The 23,666-nt window shown below is 43.1% G+C and overlaps 2 pseudogenes; both read left to right on the top strand.

The window, feature by feature from the left end:
* Window positions 1-1,219: 1,219 nt before the first annotated feature.
* Window positions 1,220-1,998, top strand: LOC128049567 (40S ribosomal protein S4-like; annotated as a pseudogene).
* Window positions 1,999-22,959: 20,961 nt separating this feature from the next.
* LOC128052078 (flavin reductase (NADPH)-like) lies at window positions 22,960-23,415 on the top strand (annotated as a pseudogene).
* Window positions 23,416-23,666: the final 251 nt, after the last annotated feature.

Raw genomic sequence — 23,666 nt, 5'->3', positions numbered from 1 at the left:
GCAACTTATGCAGCTCAATTCCAGAAAAATAACGACCCAATCAAAAAATGGGCCAAAGAACTAAATCGACATTTCTCCAAAGAAGACATACGGATGGCTAACAAACACATGAAAAGATGCTCAACATCACTCATTACTAGAGAAATGCAAATCAAAATCACAATGAGGTACCACTTCACACCAGTCAGAATGGCTGCGATCCAAAAATCTGCAAGCAATAAATGCTGGAGAGGGTGTGGAGAAAAGGGAACCCTCCTACACTGTTGGTGGGAATGCAAACTAGTACAGCCACTATGGAGAACAGTGTGGAGATTCCTTTAAAAATTGCAGATAGAACTACCTTATGACCCAGCAATCCCACTGCTGGGCATACACACCGAGGAAACCAGAATTGAAAGAGACACATGTACCCCAATGTTCATCGCAGCACTGTTTATAATAGCCAGGACATGGAAACAACCTAGATGTCCATCAGCAGATGAATGGATAAGAAAGCTGTGGTACATATACACAATGGAGTATTACTCAGCCATTAAAAAGAATACATTTGAATCAGTTCTGATGAGATGGATGAAACTGGAGCTGATTATACAGAGTGAAGTAAGCCAGAAAGAAAAACACCAATACAGTATACTAACACACATATATGGAATTTAGAAAGATGGCAATGAAGACCCTGTATGCAAGACAGCAAAAAAGACACAGATGTGTATAACGGACTTTTGGACTCAGAGGGAGAGGGAGAGGGTGGGATGATTTGGGAGAATGGCATTGAAACATGTATACTATCATGTAAGAATCGAATCGCCAGTCTTTGTCCGACGCAGGATACAGCATGCTTGGGGCTGGTGCACGGTGATGACCCAGAGAGATGTTATGGGGAGGGAGGTGGGAGGGGGGTTCATGTTTGGGAACGCATGTACACCCATGGTGGATTCATGTCAATGTATGGCAAAACCAATACAGTATTGTAAAGTAAAATAAAGTAAAAATAAAAACTTTTAAAAAAATAAATAAACTCTCTTTTTTGTCAAAGTTAATTCACATTTAAATACAATTCAAAGTTAAATACAACTTTGTGAAAGCCAAAAAAAAAAAGGAGATAGATTTTATGAAAATGTTTCTTTTACCTTCCTTTTAACGAGAAGTATTTTCCCAGTTTTGGTCTAAACTTTCTATGTTTTAAAAGAAAGTCGCTCTTTTCTTGCCTAGTGCAGCCATGACTCACGGTCCCAAGAAGTGTGTAGCAGCTCCAAAACGTTGGATGCTGGACAGAGTGACTGGTGTGTTTGCCGCTCGTCCATCTACCTGGCCCCACAGGCTGAGGGAATGTTTCCCCCTAACCATTTTCTTAAGGAACAGACTTAAGTATGCCCTAACAGGAGATGAAGTAAAGAAGATTGCATGCAGTGTTTCATTAAGATGGATGGCAAAGTCTGCACCGATATAACTACCCTGCTGGTTTTATGGATGTCATCAGCACTGATAAGACTGGAGAGAATTTTCGTTTGATCTACGACACCAAAGGTTGCTTTGCTGTTCATCGTATTACACCTGAGGAGGCCAAGTGTAAACTGTACAGTAAGAAAGATCTTTGTGGGGACAAAAGGAGTCCCTCATCCAGTGATCCATGATGCTCGCACCATCCGTTACCCTGATCCCTTCCTCAAGGTGAATGACACCATTCAACTTGACTTGGAGACTGGCAAGACCACTGATTTTGTCGAATTTGACATTGGTAACCTATGCATGGTGACTGGAGGTGCTAACCTGGGAAGAATTGGTGTGATTACCAACCAGGAGAGACATCCAGGTTCCTTTAATGTAGTTCATGTGAAAGATGTGAATGGCAACAGCTTTGCCACATGGCTCTCAAACGTCTTCCTTATTGGCAAAGGCAACAAACCGTGGATCTCTCTTCCCCGTGGAAAGGGTATTTGCCTTACCACTGCTGAAGAGAGAGACAAGAGACCGGCAGCCAAACAGAGCAGGGGATAAAATGATCTCTATGTGATGTGATTGGAAAAGTCTTTGTACCTAATTAAAGATAATTCCAAGTGATTAATAAAAAGAAAAGAAAAAGAAACTCGACTACTAAAGTTAGAAATGGGTGTGGTGGCCTCTTAAGAAAAAGGCATGCTATTTGATTAAAATCTCAGCTCTTTTGATAGTTCTTAGCTTGAGTTAACTAACATTCAAGAATAAATTAATGTTTTTTTCTGTTGTGTCATTTAAAACTGCCAGTGTTATCCATTCCAAGGTTTACCTTTATTGTTATCAGCCCCCTCTTTCATCACCCAAAATTAAATTGCTGGCTTTCCTCAAAGTTTTCTTATTTTTGATCAGATAAAATTTGCCTTCTTTGTGGTTTCAGGATGAATAGGGTGTACATGGCCTTTGGGCTTCATGTTGACTGAAAGTATAGCTCTCTAGCAACAAGGATCTTGCTGGCTGACTTCTGTTACATGTAAACACAAGCAAAACAAAAAGAAAAATGTGTTACACACGTGTATGTGTTAGCTCAGGCTACCATAACACAGTAACAGGAGCTGGATGGTTTAAACAACAGACTAATTTCTCATAGTTCTGAAAGTGGTAAAGTCCACGATCAAGGTGCTGACTGATTTGGTTCTTGATTAGGGCTTTCCTGCTAGAGTGTAGACAGATGTATTCTTATTATGTCCTCATGTTGAGGGGAGAAAGGGAGAGAGAGGAAGAGAGAAATAGGGAGGGGGAGAGAGAATGGGAGTGGGAAAGAGAAAGAGAAGTAAAGGGAAAGAGGAGAAGAAGCAAGCAAGCCCCGTCATCTTTATAAGGGCACTAATTCCATGATGGGGGCTCCATTCTCATGACCTAAGTAGTTCCAAAGTCCCCGCCTTCTAATACCATTGCACTGGGGATTAGGGCTTCAACATATGAATTCTAGGGGGAGCAGGAATCAGTCCATAGCGCTATAGAGAGAGACAGCTTCTCTGCAGCAAATCCTCAAATGGGATTGTTCTTGCTTGCTTTGGAGACAAAGCATAAACAATTAATTATTCCAAAGCTGGCTGAACAGTAGAGGAACTAAATAGAATTTCAATCAATGACTTCTGAAAACAAAGTAGTCTTAGGACTCCCCTGGTACAAGGATGATTTGAAGAAGGAATAGCTTGTGAATACTTATAAAATCTCATTTCAATAAATTTGAGAGAGATGGAAGTGGCATTGCTACATTCCAATTATATTTAAATGAAATTATATTCGAGCACAGAGGTGGTGCTACTGGGTTGAATTTGGTTTATCTAAATAAACCCGGCATTGTTTTCATGTCCTGGTTTTTCCGTTTTTTTCTTCATTTTCATCTCCTTTCCTCTGCACCATGTTAAAGTACCTTCCTTGGAGATATTCTTTCCCTGACCTCTAGTTCTGACAATTTCCTCACTCTCATTTCTTTTCAACCTCCTTTACTCCTCTAGGTCCCTAATATAACAATACTGATACAGTAGAAAGCACTAATTCTGAGCCATAACCATGTTTTCATTAAGCAGATCCACTGCAATGTGGACAGGGACTTGTGAACACACTGTTCTACAGGATTTTTCATTTAAAATAATTTTCTGAAACCACATCAGCAAAGTACTGCTATGATAAACTATCCCCAAAGACATGGATGTACTTTTGCTAATCACAACTCTAAATTAAAATGGCATGTAATCATGGGATTCTACTTGTATTTATTCGTTCTCATGCATTTATGAAGGTAAACTCTGAGCTAGTGTTATTTGGATGTGGATTTCATGTTTTGTCCTCACCTAATCATTGAACTGGGCCTTTATGGAGTTGCTGGATCCCTTGGCATTCCATGGCAAGGCTATTAGCCTTGGTTAGAAGGAAAATTTGTGGAAAAACACACTGCTTTACGCTAAATTAGCTATTAACTACTTCTTCAAAAATTGTACCCAGTTTCTTCTGTGATAAACTTATGATGGAGTTCATAAGATCCAAGAGGCTGAATGATATCATTCTAATAGTCTGCCATTGGTTGGCTTGATTGAAGAGGTTAATATTAGACCTTGAATAATACTCCTTGCTTCTTTTCCAAAGTCTTATAAAGTGCAACTAAGACTAAAGACACAATGCAGCTGTCTCTCTAATCTTGAATTTCAGATGAGTAATACCCAAAAGCAGGGGTCCCCAACCCCCAGGCCATGGGCTCTTACATGTCTGTAGCTTGTTAGGAACCAAGCTGTGCAGCAGGATGTGAGCAGCAGGTGAGTGAGTGAAGTTTCACCTGTGTTTACAGCCACTCCCCATCACTTGCATTGTCACGTGAGCTCTGCCACCTGTCAGATCAACGATGATATAAGAAATGCAATGCTCCAGAATCACCCCGAAACCATCACATACACACCCCGGGTCCATGGAAAAATTGTCTTCCACAAAATCGGTTCCTGGTGCCAAAACTGTTGAGGACCACTGCCCAAAGGGGATTGCAGCATTTTATATCTGCCTGTAGCTAGCTGCAGGATGGTTTCCTATGAAGTGAAACTTGGCTCTAGGTGGGCAGTCACTGAAATCACTGGGATGGATTTTAGCCATGTTAGTTTAATACAGTGACTCTTAAATGGGGTTATTTTATCCCTCTTCTCCACTGCAACCAAGGGCATTTGGTGACATGTAGAGACATTCTGGTGGCTAGAATTTGGGGGAGGTGGTGTATCTACTGAGCAGAGGCCACAGATGGTGCTCAACATGTGATAATGCCCAGGACAGTCCCACACAACAAAGAATGATCTGACCCCAAATGCTAATAGTGCTGAGACTGAGAAACCCTGGTTTCAAAAAGGAGCATGTTTGGACCTTAGCAGTTAAAAGGCTGAAGGAGTATGGCAGCCCAGACTGTGGACTATAATGCAGCTACCAAACAGTGACTTAGAGCTATGTGTCTCAATTTGTAGAGCTGTTAAAGATGTACTAAGTGGATAAAAGCAAGTTACAAGTGATGATGATAATAATTATTATTATAACCAATCTTTATTGACAAGTTACTCAGTCATTACATTAAATGCTTTAATTACATCATCCCATTAAATTCTTCCTACAATATGGGGTATACATTATTATTAATCCTGCCTTTATATACACTGACACTGAGGCATGGAGAAATTAGGTGAAGTTGCCTAAAATCATACATGTTACAGCCTCCAGAGTTCACCTGCATCATCATTTCATGTGTGCTGTGTGTGTTAAGCCACTTCAGTCATGATTGACTCTTTGAGACCCCACCAGACTCCTCAGTCCATAGGATTCTCCAGGCAAGAGTACAGGAGTGGGTTGCCATTTCCTCCTCCGGGGGACCTTCCCAACCCGAGGATCGAACTCACATCTCCTACATTTCTTGCATTGGCAGGCAGGTTCTTTACTACTAGTGGCACCTGGGAAGCATCACTTCATATATATGCACAAGTACAATGATATGATACTAAAGAGATTAACACAGCAATGGTTTCACCTCTACCCCCTTTCTAACTAGGGATGTTACTCCTCAAAGAAAAGCTCTTTTAATCATTTTTGCTTTAGATCTGTTTAACTTCACAACTCCAGATAATTGCTAGACTTAAAAAAATAGAGGCAACTTATTGATTTGTTTATCTCATGTTTTATTTATCTCATGTAGCTCACTCATACTATGTGATCCCCTCTCTCCCTTCCCTCTCAGCTCTCTTTAAAAAAAAAAAAATTATCATTCTACTTCTGTTGGTCACAGCTGCAACTTTGAATAACAGTGTAGTGCTTTGCTTTTATCATTTCCTAAATTGTACCACCTAGAGCCAGACATCCTGGAATGCAAGTCAAGTGGGCCTTAGGAAGCATCACTACAGACAAAACTAGTGGAGGTGATGGAATTCCAGTTGAGCTATTTTAAATCCTAAAAGATGATACTGTAAAAGTGTTGCACTCAATATGCCAGCAAATTTGGAAAACTCAGCAGTGGACACAAGATTGGAAAAGATCAGTTTTCATTCCAATCCCAAAGAAGGGCAATGCCAAAGAAAGTTCAAACTACAGCACAATTGTACTCATCTCACATGCTAGTAAAGTAATGCTCAAAATTCTCCAAGCCAGGCTTCAACAGTACATGAACCATGAACTTCCAGATGTTCAAGTTGGGTTTAGAAAAGACAGAGGAACCAGAGATCAAATTGCCAACATCCACTGGATCATCAAAAAATCTAGAGAGTTCCAGAAAGACATCTATTTCTGATTTATTGACTATGCCAAAGCCTTTGACCATGTGGGTCATGACAAATTGATGACAAAATCCTTCAAGAGATCGGAATACCAGACCACCTTACTTGCCTCTTGAGAAATTTGTATGCAGTTCCGGAAGCAACAGTTAGAACTGGACATGGAATAACATACTGGTTTCAAGTCAGGAAAGAAGTACGTCAAGGCTGTATATTGTCACCCTGCTTATTTAACTTACTTATATGCAGAGTATGCTTATTTAACTTATATGCAGAGTACATTATGAGAAATGCTGGGCTGGATGAAGCACAAGCTGGAATGAAGATGGGCGGCAGAAATATCAATAACCTCAGATATGCAGATGATACCACCCTTATAGCAGAAAGGGGAAAAAAACTAAAGAGCCTCCTGATGAAAGTAAAAGAGGAGAGCAAAAAAGTTAGCTTAAAACTCAACTTTCAGAAAACTAAGATCATGACATCTGGCCCCATCACTTCATGGCAAATAGGAAGTGTTTCATGGGAAACAATGACAGATTTTATTTTGGGGAGCTCCAAAATGCACATGGTGACTGCAGCCATGAAATTAAAAGATGCTTACTCCTTGGAAGGAAAGTTATGACCAATTTAAAAAGCAGAGACATTACTTTGCTATTACATAGCTATGTCAAAGCTATGGTTTTTCCAGTAGTCATGTATGGATGTGAGAGTCGGACTACAAAGAAAGCTGAGTGCCAAAGAATTAATGCTTTTGAACTGTGGTGTTGGAGAAGACTCTTGAGAGTCCCTTGGACTGCAAGGAGATCCAACCATCAATCCTAAAGGAAATCAGTCCTGAATATCCAGTGGAAGGACTGATCCTAAAGCTGAAACTCCAATAGTTTGGCCACCTGATGAGAAGAACTGACTCACTGGAAAAGACAATAATGCTGGGAAAGATTGAGGGCGGGAGGAGAAGGGGATGACAGAGGATGCGATGGTTGGATGGTATCACTGACTCAATGGACATGAATTTGAGAAAACTCCAGGAGTTGGTGATGGACAGGGAGGCCTGGCATGCTGCAGTCCATGGGGTCTCCAAGAGTTGGACATGACTGAGCGACTGAACTGAATTTAACTGAAAGTTTATCACAACCCCCTCCCTATATACTCTTTGTATTTCTCCTCTCCTCTCTTACCATTGCCATAATCTTTAACATTTATGTAGTCCTACAAACATCATCAAGTGTTCTGCAGTTGTCTTGCAGTTGATGCAAGAAGTTGAAAACTATCTGCAGGCACTTCCCTAGTAGTCCAATGGTTAAGAGTCCAACTTGCAAGGCAGGGGACATGGGTTCAATCCCTAGTCAGGGAACCAAGATCCTCCATGCAGCAGAGCAACTAAAGCCCACTCGCTGCAACTAACCTATATCTCCAGCCTTGAGAGGAGGTAGGTGATCAAGGTACAACGGCCAGTGAATGCTATCGTTCTGAGTAAAGACTATTCTCAAATCCCCTGTTTTCAACCCATTTCTCACCCCTGTTCACTCTGCACCCGGATCTGCAGTCTCCTGGATTCCAAAGAGCTGATCTCCAACGTCTTATGTAGTTGGAGAACTTCATCACCGACTTGGTGCTTTGAAAAAACGCTACTGAAATATTTATTTTATCTGTTTCTGCTGATATTTTATTTGTTCACATTTTAATTATTTTAATGGATAACAAAGTGTGGATAAGACAGCCAAGATCACGGCCTCCCAGAGGGAAATTCAGATGTCCTTTTTCTCTATGATTGATGAGCCCAGCACAGCCTCTTTCAACACGTTGGAGAGTCAGCTCCTCGGGGCCCTTTTGATCTTGGAAGAAGCCTCCTTGGAGAGTTGACAACAACACTTCTAAGGTTGCTGCTCTCGGCAACCATTAAATGAAAAGCTAGAGTATTCCCTTAAGATAGCTACATATCTCTTCAGAGCACTCCCAGGTGAAGAAAATCTGGCTCTGTACAGGAAGCCTGTGCAATGAGAGCCTGGGAGTCACTGAGCATCAGTTCTGACTGTGGACCAGCCTCCATGTAACCCATGTCCTGCCTGGGAAGTGGAAGGAAATCTCACCAGGAAAGGACCCCTGGAATCTTTCACGGGTTTAATGCTCAAAACTAGACAGGGAGGGACTTCCCTGTTGGCACAGTGGGTGAGACTTCACCTTCCAAAGCAGGGGGTGTGGGTTTAACCCCTGGTCAGGGAGCTGGGATCCCACATGCCTCACCCGCCAAAAGAAAACAAAATGTAACACACAAGCAACATGGTAACAAAGTTAATAAGGACTTTAAAAATGGACAAGTACACACTGCTATATTTAAAACAGATAACCAGCAATGGGAGGACCTGCTGAACAGCCCAGGGAACCCTGCTTAACATTGTGTGGCAGCCTGAATGGGAAGGGGGTTTGAGGGAGAGAGGATAAATGTGTTCGTATGGCGGGGACCCTTTGCCGTCCACTTGCAACTGCCATACCATCGTTAATCGGCTATCCTCTAATACAAAATTAAAAGTCTGATTTTTTTAATGGTCCACAGCTAAAGCATTAAAAAAAAAAATAGGGAGTCTGGAACATTTTGGTAGGCTCTGAGGAAGGAGGCTTGAGAGTTCGGCTCCCCTACAATGGATGGTTGTGGTCATGAGAAGGGACTTCATCTGGCCAGGAGATGTTTCTGTTCCTCTTCCTCCACTCCTACTTCCAAATAATGGGCTCTAATGATTCATAGGTGTTCCGTCATAATTTTCCTGATATCAGCTGGCCTGAATAAACCCAGTTGAATGAATTTACTATTTAGAAAGATTTTCCCAAAGTCTCCTAGTATATAGGAACTCTCTCTTTCCTACATGAGAGAAACTGACAATGATTCTCTCCATTAGGATATAATCCAGTGAACCAGTGAGGTTGCTCAGCCATGTCTGACTCTTTGCGACCCCAGGGACTGTAGCCTACCAGGCTCCTCCATCCACGGAATTTTCCAGGCAAGAATACTGGAGTGGGTTGCCATTTCCTTCTCCAGGGCATCTTCCTGACCCAGGGATCGAACCCAGGTCTCCTGCATTGTAGGCAGACACTTTACCGTCTGAGCCACCAAGGAAGCCACCAGGATATGATGGTGGTTTGTTGTTGTCAGTAAGTCCTGTTTGACTCTTTGCGACCCCACGGACTGTAGACCGCTACATTCCTCTGTCCATGGGGCTCTCCAGGCAAGAATACTGGAGTGGGTTGCCATTTCCTTCTCCAATAATGCTGGTTTACCTACTAGTTTATTTATCTAGACAATGCATAGAAAGCTGTCACAAACAAAACCAGACACAGAGAGAAACACAAAAACAGCAGTGAAATTTGCACAACAGGGCACATGGGATGTGCCGTCTCCTGTGAAGGGTGTGAGTCCTGGGAGCAGCAGGGGAGGGACTCTTGCTGAGCTGGTGGTGGAGGGCCAACCACTATCTTGGGGATCTGGGAATCCTCCAAAAAGACAGACAAATATCCAAGGGCCAGGTCTTCATTAGAAACCTCAACTGCTGCTGCTGCTGCTAAGTCGCTTCAGTCGTGTCCGACTCTGTGCGACCCCATAGACAGCGGCCCGCCAGGCTCCTCCGTCCCTGGGATTCTCAGCTAGGGAGAGTGTATTACACCTCACACTCTGATCTCGTGCCTGGTTATTGCTTGAAATGCACACCTGGAATATCCTTCCACCCTCGGAACTTTCCAGAGCCGCATTTATGCACCAACCTGTCTCATCTCACTTTCACTCTACATTTTCTCTCTGCTTTGGTTCTGGAACGTACTCTCTAGTCACTAAGAACCCCTCTAGTGACAGAGGAGGGGGTGGTAAAAATCTCTTCTTTCAAACTTAGGTTTTGCACCATCTAATTAAAAGATCTCTAACTTTTAAAAATCATTTCTGCCATATTCAGGGTCTAAAGTCCTTTTGCTAGGCTCCTAGAAAAGGAATTTTGATAGAGGCTCAGAGCAGACAGCTGCCCTAATCTCATTGAACACTCTAAGGGGAGCTTATGAGCTTTAACTCAGATTGAGTCCTGATTCCACATCTTAATAAGATCAACCTGGCACATTCCAAAGCAATAATTTCCTGACCTGACTACATATCAAAATGCCTTGTGGTATTTAAAAAAAAAAAAAAAATCCTGAATATACCCAAGACCCCAACCTACTGTATCAGCCTGTGGGGTCAGGAATCTGCATACTCTCAGATTCCCCCAAATGATCCTGAAATAGCTTCCAGGTAGAGGTGTGCTCAGGTCACTGTATTAATATATGTTAATGCCTGCTAGCAATGTGTTTATAAGTCTTCCAATATCTGGATACAATTTGATGAACTTTTGAATTCTGAGGACTGGCTTTACACTTGCCACACCCAGTACTAAGTGAGCTCATGTGCTCATGTCATTCTTCATGCTGGTGATAAGATTTTTGTATCTACATCAGTATTATTGATCCTGGCTGCACATTTGAAAATCACCTGAGTAGCTTTTTTTTTTTTTTTTTTTTTTTTTTGCATGTGGGATCTTAGTTCCCTGACGAGGGATCGAACCTGTGTTCACTGCATTGGAAGAGTGCAGTCTTAACCACTGGACAGTCAGGGAAATCCCTCAAGGAGCTCTTGAAATGTCTGGTGCCCAAGAACAATCACTAGAGATTCTAAAAGAAGTGGTCTGAGGTGAGGATCCAGGCATTGGCTATTTTTAACAAACTGTCTGGGCAATTATGTTGTATACTTAGGGTTGATAATCACTGATCTATGCAAAGGCTTAAGAAGTTGCTGAATGTTTTGACTTGTAGACAATGCATCAGTCAGCTATTGCTGTGTAGCAGACAACCACAAAAATCCCACAATAATAAGCATCATCTTTAGAATTTTAATTAGCTCAGTTGGAATTCCATCACCTCCACTAGCTTTGTTCATAGTGATACTTCCTAAGGCCCACTTGACTTCACATTCCAGGATGTCTGGCTCTAGGTAAGTGATCACACCATCATGATTATCTGGGTCGTGAAGATCTTTTTTGTACAGTTCTTCTGTGTATTTTTGCCACCTCCTCTTAATATCTTCTGCTTCTGTTAGGTCTAGACCATTTCTGTCCTTTATCGAGCCCATCTTTGCATGAAATGTTCCCTTGGTATCTCTAATTTTCTTGAAGAGATCTCTAGTAGAGCTAGTGGAGGTCATGGAATTCCAGTAGGCTATTTCAAATCCTAAAAGATGATGCTGTGAAAGTGCTTCACTTAATATGCAAGCAACTTTGGAAAAATCAGCAGTGGCCACAGGACTGGAAAAGGTCAGTTTTCATTCCAATCCCAAAGAAAGGCAATGCCAAAGAATGCTCAAACTACTGCACAATTGCACTCATCTCACACACTAGTATGGAGAAGGCAATGGCACCCCACTCCAGTACTCTTGCCTGGAAGAGCGCATGGACGGAGAAGCCTGGTGGGCTGCAGTCCATGGGGTCGAAAAGAGTCGGACATGACTGAGCGACTTCACTTTCACTTTTCACTTTCATGCATTGGAGAATGAAATGGCAACCCACTCCAGTGTTCTTGCCTGGAGAATCCCAGGGACAGGGGAGCCTGGTGGGCTGCCGTCTATGGGGTCACACAGAATCGGACATGACTGAAGTGACTTAGCAGCAGCAGCAGCAGCACACACTAGTAAAGTAATGCTCAAAATTCTCCAAGCCAGGCTTCGCAATATGTGAACCATGAACTTCCAGATGTACAAGCTGGATTTAGAAAAGGCAGAGGAACCAGAGATCAAATTGCCAACATCCGCTGGATCATCAAAAAAGCAAGAGAATTCCAGAAAAACATCTATTTCTGCTTATTGACTATGCCAAAGCCTTTGACGGTGTGGATCACAATAAACTGTGGAAAATTCTGAGAGAGATGGGAATACCAGACCACCTGACCTGCCTCTTGAGAAACGTGTATGCAGGTCAGGAAGCAACAGTTAGAACTGGGCATGGAACAGCAGACTATTTCCAAATAGGAAAAGGAGTACATCAAGGCTGTATATTGTCACCCTGCTTATTTAACTTATATGCAGAGTACATCATGAGAAACACTGAGTTGGAGGAAACACAGCTAGAATCAAGATTGCCAGGAGAAATATCAATAACCTCAGATATGCAAATGACACCACTCTTATGGCAGAAAGTGAAGAACTAAAGAGACTTTTGATGAAAGTGAAAGAGGAGAGTGAAAATGTTGCCTTAAGACTCAACATTCAGAAAACGAAGATCATGGCATCTGGTCCCATCACTTCATGGCAAATAGATGAGAAAACAGTGGCTGACTTTATTTTTCTGGGCTCCAAAATCACTGTAGATGGTGATTGCAGCCGTGAAATTAAAAGACGCTTACTCCTTGGAAGAAAAGATATGGCCAACCTAGACAGCATATTAAAAAGCAGAGACATTACTTTGCCAACTAAGGTCCATCTAGTCAAGGCTATGGTTTTTCCAGTAGTCATTATGGATGTGAGAGTTGGACTGTGAAGAAAGCTGACCACTGAAGAATTGATGCTTTTGAACTGTGGTGTTGGAGAAGACTCTTGAGAGTCCCTTGGACTGCAAGGAGATCCAACCAGTCCATCCTAAGGGAAACTGGTCCTGGGTGTTCATTGGAAGGACTGATGTTAAAGCTGAAACTCCAGTATTTTGACCACCTGATGCGAAGAGCTGACTCATTTGAAAAGACCCTGATGCTGGGAAAGATTGAAGGCAGGAGGAGAAGGGGACGACAGAGGATGAGATGGTTAGATGGCATCACTGACTCAATAGACATGAGTTTGGGCAAACTCCGGGAGTTGGTGATGGACAGGGAGGCCTGGCGTGCTGCGGTTCATGGGGTTGCAAAGAGTTGGACACGACTAAGCGACTAAACTGAACTGAACTGAATAAGCATCATCTATTCATGCATCTCTGAGGGAGACTGGGCAGCCCTAATGCTTCCAACATGGTTGGCTGAGTGTGGCTTCAGGCAATGGGTTTAGTTTATCATGGGTTCATGTGACTCTCACTCTTTTGGGACCAGCAGGTTACCTGGGGCAAGTTCTCTTCATGGCAATGATAGAACTGCAAGAAGAGTGAGTGGGAACATGTGATGTCTCTTGAGGGCTAGGCTCAGCTTATCACAATTTCACTTATTCCTGTGTTCTACAAGCCAAAGTAAGTCATATGGCCAAGTCCAGCAAGACCAGGCTCTGCAATCTAATGATGCTCTTAAGCTGCTTCCCTTGGCTCTGGTGCTCCCTGGTGGTGTTTTGAGCAAAAGCACAGTTGAGAATTGCTGTCCCATGCTGCAGTTCCCTCCCACACTTAAAAACTCCAAGGTAATTTTTATTTCCTCCATCTAGTGAACCTTGTAATTTAAAAATAATCTCCCAAATCACCATCTTCCTGCAGCCATGTTTTCACCCTTCTTTTTTAAAGAACACTGTTACTCTGGTGGTCCCGTGGCTAAGACTCCATGCTCAGTGTAGAGGTTCCAGGTTCAATGCTTGGTTGGGGAACTAGATCCCACAGGCAGTAACTAAGAGTGTACTTGCCCCAAGGAAGATCAAAGATTACGTGCTGCACCCAAGATCCAGTGCAGCAAAATAAATAAATATCCAAAAAAAGAAATTTCATACATGGAACCTAGAAAAGTGGTACTAATGAGCCTGTCTGTAGGGAAGGAATGGAGACGCAGATGTAGAATGGAATTATAGATACAACCAAGGAACGAGAAAGTTGGACAAATTAAGAAAGGAGCATTCTCTTGCATGCTGGTGACCCACCATGAAAGACCATGCTCACCCACAGACCATGAGCTTGATTGTTGCTTTAAGCCTCTGAGTTTGGGGGACCATCCTGTTAATCAGCAATATTGTGGCAAGAGCTGACTAATACCTAAGATGCCTGATTATGTGAGAAGGGCGGAGTTGCTAAAGAATGTGTGTAGTAAGCTCTCATCTAAATATAGACGCATTTGGTTGCACATGTGTGTGCTCCTGTGTGCGTGTGCACAGCAGTCTTTGGATCAGATGTTCATGGTGGTTTTCTAAGGAGATGGGATTTTCAGCAACTTTCCTTGTTGTAATGTTCTGTTGTTTTAAACCAAAAAGCCTATAATGCTCTTGTGATCACACAATAAAGACTGATTTTCTTTATAAGAAAGAAAGGAAGAAAGCAGCATTGACATATACACGACCCTGTGCTAGTAAGAAGTTGCTGCGTAACACAGGGAGCCCAGCCTGGCACTCTGTGTCTACCTAGAGGGTGGGGTGGGAAGAGAGAGAGCATATATGTATAATGTGACTCACACTGTCGCATAGCAGAAATCAACAGAACATTGCAAGGCCATTTTCCTCCAATTAAAAAACAAATTAGAACAAAAAAGAACATTTCTGTTAACTCTCTGTTGGTATTGCCCAAAGTAAATCCTGACACAAAGGAAACAGCAGTAACACTCATCCTGTTTTTACTTACCTTTGGATATGTTGTGCAACATGAACTTTTGTATTAATTTTCACTTGTTAAAGTCTCACATTCAAATGTTTTTTTTATTTTGATTCCAAAGTCTTGGGCTCCCTGTTAGCTCTGGTCCTGCTCTTCACAAACATCTGTCTGCAAGACGTGGCCTGCAGGGATCTGGCCCTTCTCCCTCCTCCAGAGGATGTCCCTGGATGTACCCAAGAGCTTCCTATCCCAGTTCTTCCTACAAACTGCTTTTTAGAACAAAACTCGGAGGTCTTTTCATTTGCCAAGTCGATATGCCCATGTGATGCAGCCTCTGTTTCTGTGTTGAGGTTAGATAAGACACTGTCCCTCATTCATTGCCAGGCTGACCTCCAAAAGCACTGGTGTGAGCCCACCCCTGTCTCCCAGCAGTGCTTGAACCTGGGAATCCAGAGAAGTCCTCAGTCAGCTGAAAGACTTCTTCATATGTCCTTCTACAGGGCACCGGGGCATATGGTAGGTACAAATTAAACACAGTAGCAACCTGGATATCTAATTATTCCCTGAGGCAAAGAAGTCAATCGAGCATGCTGGTAACTCTGGGTTATATACTTAAACACTTCATTTTAGGATATCTTCATGGAAAAAAAGGCATCTTTTTAAAAATTTTTATTGGAGTATAATTGTTTTACAATGTTGTGTGCATTTCTGCTCTACAGAAAAATGAATCAGCTATACGTATGCATATATATCCCTTCTTTTTTGGATTTCTTTCCATTTAGGTCACCACAGAGCATTGAGTATAGTCCCCTGTGCTGTAGAATCTGTTCCTGTTAGCTATCTATTTTATACATAGTATCAGTAGTGTATATATATCAATCCTAAAGTAACCCTGAGGAAGGTGACTCAGATAAATAAAGCTGTGTGGTATAATGACATAACAGGGATTTTGGAGTTAGAAAATCAAGCGTTTGTATCTTGGGTCAATCAAGTAGCAGATGCATGACTTAGAAAATTTCTCAACTTCTCTGAATCTCAATTTAGTATTGACAATGATCTTCCTCTTTGAGGTACATGAATATTTATATATACACTTGTAGCACATAACAGAACTTAAGAAATAACAGGTAAGAGGTACCTAAGTTTCTGACCTAGAAAAAAATATTGCTGATTTAAGCCTCAGAGCTTTTAAACAGTGTAACCCTTTGATAGAAATTCTTAAAAATTTATTACACCATTCATTTTCCTTCTTACCTAGTATAGACTGAGTTGACTTTATCTCAGTGTGCCAAGGCCAGTAATTGGCACAGCTGTTCCTTCCTGAGCTCTGATGAAATGCAGAAGTGCCCCAGGACCTATTGATTCATGAAGGCCAGTTTGTCCTTGTGTCCACTGCATAAAATGTCAGCGTGCTTATCTGGTTTTCATGCTCTTTGGTTTTTACCCCTGGCTGTCACAAGTTTGCTGTCACTTCTCCTTCCTACCCTGCTTGCCTCTTTTTATCTGTGAGTCCTGATCTGTGGTGGGTTGCTAAACCAGATGGCGAGCTTGATAAAGATTGTGGTCACATAAAAAGCATGACTAGGTTGTGTAAACACCCAGGGAATCCTGTATGTAATGCATGCATCTTGTGGCATCTATTTTACAATGAGTTTGCTTCTTGGCTGAGTCCTCAACAAAGTCATGAAATATCTGGACTTTGGAAGACTGAGGTGGAATTGTAATATTTCATATTCTTTGAATAAAGGGAAGGGCTTAAATATTTTCTTAGTGAAGAGATTTGCTTCATGACAGCTAGGACTCTGTTTTGTGTGACTTGATGTCTTTCACAACACCCAGCATATTCAGTTCAGTTGCTCAGCCATGTCCAACTCTTTGCAACCCCATGAATCTCAGCACGCCAGGCTTCCCTGTCCATCACCAACTCCTGGAGTTCACTCACACTCACGTCCATCAAGTCGGTGATGCCATCCAGCCATCTCATCCTCTGTCGTCCCCTTCTCCTCCTGCCCCCAATCCCTCCCAGCATCAAAGTCTTTTCCAATGAGTCAGCTCTTTGCATGAGGTGGCCAAAGTACTGGAGTTTCAGCTTTAGCATCAGTCTTTCCAAAGAACACCCAGGACTGATCTCCTTTGGAATGGACTGGTTGGATCTCCTTGCAGTCCAAGGGACTCTCAAGAGTCTTCTCCAACACCACAGTTCAAAAGCATCAATTCTTCAGCACTCAGATTTCTTCACAGTCCAACTCTCATATCCATACATGACCACTGGAAAAACCATAGCCTTGACTAGACGGACCTTAGTCGGCAAAGTAATGTCTCTGTTTTTGAATATGCTATCTAGGTTGGTCATAACTTTCTTTCCAAGGAGTAAGCGTCTTTTAATTTCATGGCTGCAGTCACCATCTGCACCATCTGCAGCGTATTCAGTAGGTATCATTTGGTGTTGCTCAGTCGCTCAGTCATGTCCAACTCTTTGTGATCCCATGGACTGGCAGCACACCAGGCTTCCTTGTCCTTGACCATCTCCCAGAGTTTACTCAAACTCATGTCCATTGAGTCGGTGATGCCATCCAACCATCTCATCCTCTGTCGTCCCCTTCTCCTGCCCTCAATCTTTCCCAGCATCAGAGTCTTTTCCAAAGAGTCAGTTCTTCACATCAGGTGGCCAAAGTATTGGAGCCTCAGCTTCAGCATCAGTCCTTCCAATGAATATCCAGGATTGCTTTCCTTTAGGATTGACTGGTTTGACCTCCTTGCAGTGCAAGGGATGCTCAAGAGTCTTCTCCAACACCACAGTTCAAAAGCATCAATTCTTCAGTGCTCAGCTTTCTTTACAGTTCAACTCTCACATCCTTACATGACTATTGGAAAAACCATAGCCTTGACTAGACAGACCTTTGGTGACAAAGTAATGTCTCTGCTTTTTAATATGCTGTCTAGGTTGGTCATAGCTTTTCTTCCAAGAAGCAAGCGCCTTTTAATTTCATGGCTGCAGTCACCATCTGCAGTGATTTTGGAGCCCAAGAAAATAGTCTGTCACTGCATCATAGTCACTAAATAAAAATTTGCTGAATTTAACTAGATTTCATATAATACACTTGGCTAGAAAAAAAAAAGTAAATGACCCAAAATCATATTAATAGTGGGTTAAAAAGAAAACCATAAGTGTTTGAAGGGGACTAGCTTCTCCTTTGGAAAAATTTTTAAGAGAATTTTCTTTGAAAAATGGTTTAAGAGAAACTCTGCTTATGAAATGACATTTAAGGATGCAGAGAAGCCATATTTTAACCAAGGGGCTCAGTTTGCCACTGACTGTGTTACTGATGTAGAAATGCCCCAGGCCCAGAAAATTTTGAGAGCAACAGGTTGATCAAATATCCTGACCTTAAATTACCTCTTACATATGTAGGTGAAGTGAAAGTTGCTTAGTTGTGTCTGACTCTTCGCAACCCCGTGCAAAGTAAGGGTGAGTAAAAGTGAAATAAGCTGTTGAGTTAGCTTGGAATTCAGGTGAAATTCTATGACTAAATTTACACTAAATATACTAAATTCTATGACTAAATATACTCTTACTCCTAGAAGAGAAACATAGCTATGAGTCATCCCAAATGGAACTACTTAAATGTCTATCAATTGTGGAATGACTAAATCATTCTATATTTGTGCAATGGATTGCTATTTAGTTATGAATGTTATGACACAACTGATTTTTAAAACAAAATATTGAAGAGTTGTAACAGACAATATTCACTGTGTTTACATTCATGTCAAGATAACAGACAGGTTTATGGAAACTCTTTGCATGCTCTGACCCTGATAGCTCAGTTGGTAAAGAATCTACCTGCAATGCAGGAGACCCTTGTTCGATTCCTGGGTTGATAAGATCCCCTGGAGAAGGGATAGGCTACCCTCTCCAGTAATCTTGGGCTTCCCCTGTGGCTCAGCTGGTAATGAATCTGCCTGCCATGTGAGAGACCTGGGTTTGATCCCTGGGTTGGGAAGATCCTCTGGAGAAGGGAAAGGCTACCCACTCCAGTATTCTGGCCTGGAGAATTCCATGGGTGGTATGGTCCATGGGGTCGCAAAGAGTTGGACACAACTGACTGACTTTCAGTTTGTTTGTTTGTTTTCAGAAGTTACTCAAGACACATAGTAGGTACTAAAGCACCACTTGTTTAATATAAGCTTTCTGGTCAACCTCCTCCCTCCCTATATTAAAGAGTAATTTCGAGATGAGCATGTAGCCATTATAAAAGACTGCCTATACTTTTTAGCTGCATTTTGTCTTTGATACCTACTTGGGGGGTGGGGGGAAGGAAAAATGTCCTTTAATTTTTCCAGCTTATGGGTCATGAGCAACCTGATTACATTGGAATTATTTTCTACTCATTGCCATTCATTATTTTTCCTTTCTTTTTAATGGTGTCATTGCTCTGTTGTTGCTTTGCCTCTCCAGGCAGAGAAGCTGTACTGAAATGTGTTTATTAGTTGTTGCACATATGTCTTGCAGGTTGCTTATTCCTGTTTCCACTTCCATCCTGATTAAATTCAACAAGGACTTTGGCCTTGGGTGAAAAGAGAAGCAAATTTAGCAGTGCTCCTTGAATTTATGAGACTGAGACATGATTTGTTGGTACTGGAGACTGGACACTGCTCTGGAGAGTGGGGCTGATGAAGGAAGAAGAACTTTGCCTCTGATGTCGGCCATCACATGGGATTCACAGGCAGGACTTGGCCAGGCTTCCTCTAAAGAGGCTGCGTAATGTTCCCTGGGGGGTGGGGGGGGGGCAGGTCAGAAGGTTCCACTCATGTGGCATCTGCTCTGAGATGGAAAAGGAAGTGAATCTACATTGCCTGTCATCTATCAGTCTAGTCACCAAACTAAACACTGAACAGTTTATGTCATTCGTACTGAGCACAGTGAATAGGTTTTCTTTCATTGGAGTACAATTGCTTACAATGTGTGTTAGCTTCTGCTGTACAACAAAGTGAATCAGCTATATGTATACAGAAATCCCCTCCCATTCCCCGCTCCCGATTCCTCTAGGTCATCACAGAGCCCTGAGCTGAGCTCCCTGAGCTACACAGCAGCTTCCCACTAGCTATCTATACTACACATGGTAGCACATATATGTCAGCACTACTGTCTCAATTTGTCCCACACTCTCCTTCCTCTCACCCCGTGTCCACAAGTCTGTTCTCTACATCTGTGCCTCTGTTCCTGCCCTGCAGATAGGTTTGTCAATGCCACTTTTCCTAGGTCCCATATACATGCCATATACATGTGTGGCAGTCACATTAATATACAATACCATTTTTCTGCTTCCCTCACTCTGTATGACAGACCCTAGGTTCATCCACATCACTCCAAATGACCCAATTTCATTCCTTTTTATGGTTGAGTAATATTCCACTGTATATATGTACCACATTTTCTTTATCCATTCATTTGTCAGTGGGCATTTAGGTTGCTTTCATGTCCTGGCTACTGTAAATAGTGCTGCAATGAACACTGGGGTACATGTATCTTTTTGAATTATGGTATTCCCAGGCTATATGCCTGTGAGTGGGTTTGCTGGATCATATGGTAGTTCTATTTTTAGTTTTTTAAGGACCCTCGCTACTGTTCTCCATGTTGGGTGCATCAATTTACATTCCCATCAACAGTGCAAAGGGGCTTGTTTTGGCAATAAGGAAGCAGAAGCTCAGGGAAGCTAAATAACATGGCAAAGACCACCAGCTATAAGCAAAGAAGTAGGGTGAGATCTGGAAACCACATCTGTGATTTCCAAGCATGGGTTATTTCTCTGTAGGTACCAAGAAACCTAAAGAAGAGAAATGTGTTAAGCAATGAAATAAAGTTTAGAATAAAGGGCAGTGGTCCAGCTAACAAAGTTGTACCATCAGTGGGGATTGCGGGTGGGTCTCACAGCCAATTAGCAAGATTAAGAGATTTTCTTCAGTGCGTCTCAGAAACCACAGCCAGGATGGAGAAATGATCTGATTGCTCAAGGGCTGGGGTCTGCACCATGAGTGTGACTAAAGTTTACAAGGTGACAAATTCGAGACTGACATGAGGGCTGCGATGTGTACACACTGAGTCCAGGCTGTGTGCAGAGCTGACTAACTCCAGAAGGGAGAGGGGGCAGACTGGGGCCGTGGGGAAGGGTCTGAAGTCGGAGGGAGGGGGACTTGGCAGAGATGGGGAGACAGGGAAAAGAATATCAGAGATACCCAAGGGAAAGAGTAGGTGACATCATCAAAGAGGCCAGTTTCAGGGTTGGATACAGTACGGGCAGAACCCAGTACATACATTATTCTCCGACAAGCTGCTCCCCTCCAGCTGTCAGACTGTGGGTAAGTCTAATGAGAGGTTTCCAGGGTTATCTGTACTTAAACAGGAGCCTCTTCCTAGACAAAGAAATGGGACTTAAAATATAAAGGATGCTTCACGATAGAATGGCAGGCGCTACAGAAAGATGCTGACGATTGTGAAAGCTAAATTTCTGGGGAGGACATCCCTCAGTACTTCCTTCAAATCTTACTACACAAGCAAGGTCTAATCTGTACTCGCTCATCCTTAGAATGGGTTTTGTTAAAGGGGTTATAGTCCCCAGTTTGGGATTTTTTGGCCACAGCCATTGGTTTCCAGCTCTCTCTCCTGCTTTTCTCTCCAACTTCACTCAGCACTACCACCCAGGTTTGCTCTTTGTTCCTAGAACATTCCTTTCTTACTGAAAGACTTTGCTTTTACCAAGAGGTTTCCTCTTCCATCAAAGAGGTCTTCCATGGAAGAGGTCTGGAAACCTTCCATCAACTTTCAACTTTTCAGGAGGTAGCTCCTTCTCATGGTTCAGGTCTCTGCCTAAACATCACCACCTTAAGAAACCATACCCAACCACTGACCTCAAACACATCCTCCACCACCCACCCAGTTACAGCGCTTATCCAAGTGGGTAATTACTGTGCCCTTTACCTTCTGTCGCCCCAACAAGGAAAGGAAGCCCCATGCAAACAGGTGTATGCTGGTATATTCTCAACATCTAGCAAACTGCCTCAGTGCAATTAGTTCAGTTCAGTTCAGTCACTCAGTCGTGTCCAACTCTTTGCGACCCCATGAACCACACACAGCACATCAGGCCTCCCTGTCCATCGGCAGCTCCCAGAGTCCACCCATACCATGTCCATTGAGTCAGTGATGCCATCCAACCATCTCATCCTCTGTCATCCCCTTTTCCTCATGCTCTCAATCTTTCCCATCATCAGGGTCTTTTCAAATGAGTCAGCTCTTTGCATCACATGGCCAAAGTATTGGAGTTTCAGCTTCAACATCAATCCTTCCAATGAACACCAGGACTGATCTCCTTTAGGATGGACTGGTTGGATCTCCTTGCAGTCCAATGGACTCTCAAGAGTCTTCTCCAACACCATAGTGCAAAAGCATCAATTCTTCTGTGCTTAGCTTTCTTCACAGTCCAATTCTCACATCCATACATGACCACTGGAAAAACCATAGCCTTGACTAGACTGACCTTTGTTGGCAAAGTAATGTCTCTGCTTTTGAATATGCTGTCTAGGTTGGTCATAACTTTGCTTCCAAGGAGTGAACATCTTTTAATTTCATGGCTGCAATCACCATCTGCAGTGATTTTGGAGCCCAGAAAAATAAAGTCAGCCACTGTTTCCATTGTTTCCCCATCTATTTCCCATGAAGTGTTGGGACCAGATGCCATGATCTTCGTTTTCTGAATGTTGAGCTTTAAGCCAACTTTTTCACTCTCCTCTTTCACTTTCATCAAGAGGCTTTTTAGTTCTTCTTCACTGTCTGCCATAAGGTAGTACAATCAGGGACGAGGTAAATAATCTTTGGATAAACAAATGAGTAAGTGCTTGGTTAGCAAGCATCTCAGAGGGGCAGAAGGGGGGTAGAGGAGAGGAAGAAGTGGTTTCATCAGCTGGGATTTGTTCCTTTCACGATGAACCTTTCAACTCTTTCCTGTTGGGCAATTCTAACCAAATTTCCCAGTGTGAAAAGCTTATATAGAAAGGGACAGAAGGAGAGGCAGGGCCTTTGGGCCTGGCCCCTCAACCACAGTCTGAGGCTAGAGGCGGGCTGAGGTGTGCCCCTCTGAGCAGCCCCTCCCTGTCCTTCCCTCTAAGGAAGGGCTGGAGGGTGGCTCAGCAGCCCAGGCCTTCTGGAGTGTCCTGAGACTCCAAGGCCTCATGCCCCTATGCCTGGTGGTATGGCTGTCAAGAAGGTTGCCATCTTCCGTGCCACCAGCAAGATTGGGCTCGCCACACTGGCCCTGGCGGTGCAAGCAGGTCCTTACCACAGTGATGTCTGAGGGTGCCGGAATATTGTGGCAGCCGTGAAGACCCATGGTGCAGACAAGGTCGTGGGCTGCACCTTGGCCTTCCTACCGTGGGACCCTTCCAAGGTGCCACCAAACTGTAGGATGTGACTGATGACCAAATCCGGATGCAGCAAATACTGCAGGAGTCGGGCCTGAAGTATGCAGCCAGGGATGCCACCACCTATGGGAGACCAGCCACTGACTGGGGCCCACACAGGGACCCTGGATGGACGAGGGCCCTCAAGGGTCATCTCCAAACAGGACTTGGGCCACTTCATGCTGCCCAGCCTCACTACCAGTGAGTACAAGGGGCACAGCCCTCCCATGAGGGCTCTGACCCCATAGGGCTCTGACCTCATCCAGGAGTGCAGCATCCTGCCAAACAGAGAACAAAGGAAGGGGGGCAATAATCTGGAGCCAGAAGCTTCAAAAAAAACACCTGAAGGGGACAGGGGAATTTATGATTTTATTTGGATTCCTCTTGTCCCGGGGTGATCCTTGATCCTACACAGCCCACAGCCATGTGAACATGATTATATGCTGAACTGTGTCCCCTCAAATTCCTAAGTTGAAGCCCTAACCCACAGTACCTCAGG

This window comes from Budorcas taxicolor, chromosome 1 (assembly GCF_023091745.1).
Source record: "Budorcas taxicolor isolate Tak-1 chromosome 1, Takin1.1, whole genome shotgun sequence".
Classification (NCBI taxonomy): Eukaryota; Metazoa; Chordata; class Mammalia; order Artiodactyla; family Bovidae; genus Budorcas; species Budorcas taxicolor.
This window is presented reverse-complemented; position numbering and strand designations above follow the sequence as displayed.